This window comes from Pteropus vampyrus, unplaced genomic scaffold, assembly GCF_000151845.1.
Source record: "Pteropus vampyrus isolate Shadow unplaced genomic scaffold, Pvam_2.0 Scaffold572, whole genome shotgun sequence".
Classification (NCBI taxonomy): Eukaryota; Metazoa; Chordata; class Mammalia; order Chiroptera; family Pteropodidae; genus Pteropus; species Pteropus vampyrus.
In genome coordinates this window covers 1,115,297-1,122,060 of record NW_011889353.1, presented here as the reverse complement: position 1 = coordinate 1,122,060, position 6,764 = coordinate 1,115,297, and the positions used below count along the sequence as shown (strand labels likewise).

The 6,764-nt window shown below is 35.1% G+C and overlaps 1 pseudogene; it reads left to right on the top strand.

The window, feature by feature from the left end:
• Window positions 1–2,293: 2,293 nt before the first annotated feature.
• LOC105308424 lies at window positions 2,294–3,257 on the top strand (annotated as a pseudogene).
• Window positions 3,258–6,764: the final 3,507 nt, after the last annotated feature.

Genomic DNA, 6,764 nt, shown 5'->3' with positions numbered 1-6,764 from the left:
GTTCCAAAATGGGGAGACAAAGAAACATGTCCCATATTAAAAAAAAAAAAAAAAACACACCAGAACAAAGCTCCAGAAAAAGAACTCAACCAAATAGAGACAAGCAATATACCAGATGCAGAGTTCAAAATACTGGTTATAAGGATGTTCAATGATCTCAGTGAGAACCTCAATAAAGCAATAGAAAATATAAAAATGAAGATAGAAAACATAAAAAGAAACAGTCAGAAATGAAGAATATGGTAACTAAAATGAAGAATATATTAGAGTTCCTATAAGACTGTCAGCTGATTTCTCAACTGAAACTTTGCAAGCCAGAAGTGATTGGCACAAAATATTCAAAGCAATGAAAAGCAAGCACCTACAACCAAGATTACTCTACCCAGCAAAGCTATCCTCTAGAACTAAAGGACAAATAAGGATATTCCCAGACAGAAAAAGCTAAAGTCCATCACCACCAAACCAGTATTACAAAACATGTTAGAGGGATTTCTTTAAGAAGAATAAGAAAAAATATATTAAAAATATAAATAATAAAATGGCAATAACTACATATCTATCAACAATTACTTGAAATGTAAATGGATTAAATGTTACAATCAAAAGATAGGGTGACTGAGTAGATATTAAAAAAAAGACTCTTACATATGCTGCCTACAAGAGACTCACTTCAGATCAACGCACACACACAGAATGAAAGTAAAGTAATGGAAAAGGATGTTTCATGAAAAGGAAAACAAACAAAAAAGCTGGGGTAGCAGCTTTTATACCAGACAAAATAGACTATAAAACAAAGGCTCTAACAAGAGACAAAGAAGGACCTAGAAATCTCACTTCTGGGTATTTATCCAAAGAAATCTAAAACAATAATTTGAAGAGACATGTGAATCTATATGTTCATTGCAGCATTATTTACAATCGCCAAGATATGGAGGCAACCTTGCTGTTCATCAATGGATAAATGGATGAAGAAGTGGTACATATATACAATGAAATAAAAGAGAATGAAATCTTGCCATCTGCAACAACATGGATGGACCAAGAGAGTATTGCGCTGAATGGAGCAAGTCCATCAGAGAAAGACAAATGCCATATGATTTCACTTAAATGTGGAATTTTAAAAACAAAATAAATGAACAAAACAGAAACAAACTCATAAATATAGAAAACATTTTCATGATTACCAGAGGGGAAGGGGACTGGGAGAACAGGTGAAAAGGGGATAGGTTTAAGAAATACAGATTGTTAGCTACAAGATAGATATGGAGATGTAAAGTACAGCATAAGGAATATAGTCAATAATATTGTAATAACTATGTATGGTATCAGATGGGTACTTGATTTATTGTGTGATCACTTTGTAAGTTACATAAATATCTTATCACTATGTTGCACACTGAAACTAACATAATATCATATGTCAACTGTAATTGAAAAATAAAAAATTTTTTTTAAAAAAACTGTCTAGGTCATCAAAAACAAAGAAAGTCTGATAAACTATCAAACGGGAGAGGCCAACAAGACATGATGACTAAATCTAATTGGTAACTTGAATGAGATCCGAGAACAGAAAAAGTATATTAAAGGAAAATTAGGGAAATTCAAATAAACTGTAGAGATTAAATAATAATAATGCACTGATGTCAGTTCCTTAGCTATGATCAATGTATCATAGTGTAAGATATTAACAATAAGGAAAACTGGGTAATGGAATATATGAGAATTCTCTAAACTGTCTGTACAACTTGTCTAAATCAAAACTATTCTAAAATAAAAAGGATTTGTTTTTCAAAAGCAATAATTAAAAAGGAGTAAGGTGCAAGGTACAGGCATAGAATTATATATGTAAGCCCAGCATCTAAGTACAGGAAAATTGAGCATCCTCTAGACATTTATTTTGGGTCAGCCTTGGTACATCTCAGTGAGCCTAGAAATTATGCATGAAGTAGTTAATTAAATTGCCCTGGACACATGGCAGACTTTTAAAAATACATCCTGGTTGATCACATAGCAAAATTGACAACAGGGTATTAATGTACTTGTTATATATTGACTTCCCATATCACTTCCATTTGCAAATTACACCCAGGAACTGACTCCTAGGAAGTTTTCAATTAAGAAGCCCTAGGCATTCTGGAGCAGACCCAAGGCTCTGTGGTACCTAATCGAACCGAGCCACAGAGGTGCAGTTCCTATTCCCCTCACCTACCCCCAAAGGCTGCCCCCGGGAGCAAGTTTAAAGCATCTGGCACTATGGCTAGCAGACCACAGCCTCTTCCCACCACTGACCACCATGTCCCACTTCAACAAGGGCCCTTTCTATACAGGATCTCAGCAGAGGTCAAGGACAAAATTACTTCCAAGTATGATCATCAGGCAGATCTTAGCAACTGGGTAGAAGAGATGACAGTCATGAATGCTAGCACCAACTTTCTCCTGGGCTCAAAAGACAGCATAATCTTCTGTGAACTCATAAACAAGCTATAGCTAAGCTCAGTGAAGAAGGTCAATGAGTCTTCATTAAACTGGCCTCGTTAGAAAATATAGGCAACTTTATTAAAGTTATTCAGGCTTATTTTATGAAACCACATGGCATATTTGAAGCAAATGATCTTTTTGAGAATGGAAACATGACACAGTTTTAGGCTATGCTGGTGGCTCTAGCAGATCTGGCTAAAGCAAAAGGATTCCATACAACAATTGACATTAGCGTTAAGTATGCAAGAAAACAAACAAGACCTTTTGATGAAGGAAAATTAAAAGCAAGCCAAGTGTAATTGGTTTGCAGATGGGAACCAACAAATGTGTCAGCCAGACAGGTATGATAGACAGCCTATGGGACTAGGAGACATCTTTATGATCCCAAAATGCAAATTGACAAACCCTTTGACCAGACCATGATTAGTCTGCAGATGGCCGTCAACAAAGGAGCCAGCTAGGGAGGAATGTTAGTGCCAGGTACCAGAAGAGTCATCTACGATAAGAAGCTAACTTTACAACCAGTGGACAACTCGACAATTTTTCTACAGATGTGTACCAACAAAGTCACTTCCCAAAAAGAAATGAGTGTATATGGGCTAGGGCAGCAAGTCTATGATCCTAAATACTACGCTGCTCTGATAGAACTTGCCATTTACAACGGAAGCCAAGGTATAGGAACAAACGGGTCAGCAATCAATGATAGCGATTATTAGGCAGAATACTCAGAGGAGTATCACAGCAACTACCAATATGACTAGCCCAGAGATTACCAGTAGGGCTACTAAGGCACTGATGATTGGATTCACAGAGAGGAGTTCAGTATTTAGTCCATTGTTTTCATTCAGCGAGAACCAAGCTAGCCTTGAGTAACTTTTATCTTGTTTTCCTAAAACACTATTATGCTTATTATATCTGAAAGAAATATTGCCTTACATACATTCATTTTTCCTTTTTCTGCCTTTTCCCTAAATAGTTGGCTTTGAGTGCTGTAACAGTTAAATCCTACAATATAACTAATATTGCATAAAAAGTAAAAAGAAATACTATGAGAGGGGAGTACTCTTATACAGTCAATTCTTTTATTACAAATCTATGCATTTTTACAATCTTCTACTTACACTGGTGTTTTCAAACAATAGGAATCTTTTTTTTACAGTTTAGTGTCTGGTTTCTATGTTGAAGACTAAACTCAAGCTTATAGTTAAAGGTGGTATTTGCCAACTGAATTTAAGATACAGTACTTTAGAAATTTATGTATCAATGTTTCTACAGTATTGTTTACTAATTCTTAAAGTCATGATCAGTGTGAAAAAAGAAGAAGAAACCCTACCTTCCACAGATTCTTGAATAGGACATAAACTGACCAATCAAAATGCCCCATTGTCCTGGACACAGTGATTGGTCCAAGGGCAACTGTGGAATCCAATGAGAGCCAAGCATAGTCATTCTGGATGGATTGGTGTAGATATTCAGTATCTTTCCAAAATTGTGAACTATACTGGGCTATGTAAGCATATAGTTGTGAGGACCATCTTTTCCAGTCACATAGAGAGAGATTGCTGGATAAAACACCCCAGAGGATAAAAGAAATAGACATAGAGAGACTTCTCATGGCATCATCTGAGACCTTGATCCAATACACTCATATTTAGCACCACTCTGTAGACTCTCAATTATTTGAACTGGTAACTTTTTGTTTTTCCTTAAGTGATTTTGAGTTGTGTTTCTGTTACAACAACAACAACAAAATCCTGATTAACAAAAGCAGTTCAAATTGAATAGATGAATACTTAACTGATAAATTATTTGTTTATTCATTTTAGATGTTTATATATTGAAATACTCAACATTCATAGAGTACCTACTATTTGGCTAGGTCTGCACTATGCCCTGGAAATACAAGGATATAAGAATCAAACTCTTCCTCAAAAATGTACAGTCTTTAGGAGAAGCAGACAGACAGACAATCAACACAATAAGATTAACACTGATAAATTTATTATGCACACATGGACCTAGAAAGGCGAGCACTCAATGCAGACTAGAGTGGCATCCTTAGGAAGAGGCATCTGAACTAGGTTTAGAAGAATGAGTTAGAGCAGTAAACCAGGCTGATTAAGGGTTGGGGAGAGAGTGTCGGGATGGGCAGAGGCAGGTACCAAACAATAAGAGCAGTCCATGTGGTGCAGAAGTGTCAGAGGCTTGAATGCTTTGAGGAGCTCTAAGTATGACAGATCTATGGGGACAAAGAAGGAATTGGCAAGAGGTAAGGCCAGAGAGATACAGAGAGGCAGCTCTTGAGTTTGAATTATAGCCTAAAGATATCAAGGGCTACAGATAACAGTTACGTTCTGACAATTATCTCAACATGGATAAATGATACACATTTTTAAATGTTACACACACACATATCTATACTTGCAGCTCACTCAGCCACAGACTCTGTTCCAAGTTCAGTCCCAACTGGCTCTCAGCTCAAAATTCAAGCAGACTGCCCAGGACTCAAGGCAAACATGGTTCCAATGGTAGCAGATAAACCGTTAATAGATAACTTGGAGCTGATATTCCTTCTTGCACATTTGATCAGCACAGAAAAATTCTAGAATCAGCCCACATTTCAAATTCCATAACAATTTTTGTAAAGGTTCTCCTTGAACTGAATAAAATAGGTATTCATCGTTGTCTTTTTTTTCCCTCAGAAAATGTTCACTAGCCTAGCAAAGGCTCACTTACTGTGTAAGGGTACAGAGAATATGTTATCACTGGTTCATGAAATTCAATGAGAATTTACTAACAGGAACTGTGGCATTTGAGGACCAATTTTTTTAATGTAGATCTGGTTCAATCCAACAAATACCCATTAAGTTCTTACCCTATGGAAGCTACTATTCTGGAGGCTCTGGGGGTACAAGCTGAATTTCCTATGCAAAAACAAATTTTCTCAATCTTGCTATGAAGGGTTCTTTTTATATCAAAGTTGGCAGGAAATAAAAGACTAAATTGTCTCAAACTGTTGTTGGCAGTAAGCTTCTGTCTGTGTTAATTACACTCTATGTTTGATGCTCATCATTCAGTCAACAGTCAACGCATTGTAGCCTTTCTGTGATTGACTAAATACCAAATTACTGTGTGCAGCTTTCTGGATTTCTGAGTGTATCTAATTTATATCATTCCCAGATTTGATGATCGAATAGTATGGAGGTTTTTCCAGTCCTGACTCCTTTGATAAACAACTAATCAATGAAAATCTTGAGTACAAATACAGACATACTCATGAGAAGCGGTTTAAAAGTTTAGAATCCTTTGGAAATATAGTTTTTAAGGAAAGTTTCAAACTTTAAGTTTGAAAGGATAAATGACTTGTGAAAAAAATTTGCACCGTGTTTTAGTATTGTCTAGTTATATATGATTACATAATGCATAGAAACATCAAAAAATTTAACATGATTTGGATATATGTGCACATATGATCTTATGTATATATACATTTGGTATGAGAGTGAGAGAGTGAGAGAGTGAGCTGGTGAAAATAATTCAAGGTAAAGATCATACCAAACAGAAATCAAATAGAAAATACGTGTTTTAGTTTCCATTTTAGGTTCCATTTTCAGTTCTCAAAACATATGTTACAATAGGTATTTTAGCATGAATGATAGCAGTTAAAACCTCACAGGCTGCTTATATTCAAAGGTGTGATGGAGTCAGCTCGTACCAGCTTGCACGAGCCAATTCTGTGCATCTCTTTACAGCTTCACATTCAGCGATTTACTATAGATTACTTGAAAATGGCCATGGTGGAAGCAATTAAACCACAAAAATTGGCAAATCCTATGAATCAGAGGGGTTTTTTTCCCAATACAGCTGATTGGTAAATATTTACCAGAACACATACGAAATACATGTTAGGAAATAGAAGGCTAGAGTGAAGTAGAATATAGAAATTGTTTTATTTTTGTGCCCTCACATTAGACACTGGACAATTTTTTTCTTTAATAGTTATAAATAGTTACAAATATATAGATAGATGGTAAATAGATGATAAATATGAGGGGTAAATGACTAAATAATAGTTACAAATATATAGATAGTTACAAATATATAGATAGATGGTAAATAGATGATAAATATGAGGGGTAAATGACTAAATAATAAAATTATGACTAAAAAGGAAAATAAGAAAGAAATTAAAATTAAATGACAAAGTGATTAATAAATGTAGAAATATTATAATGCTTTTACTAAAAAGAAAGAAAAATTATAAAGCATTTCATAAGCTTATTACA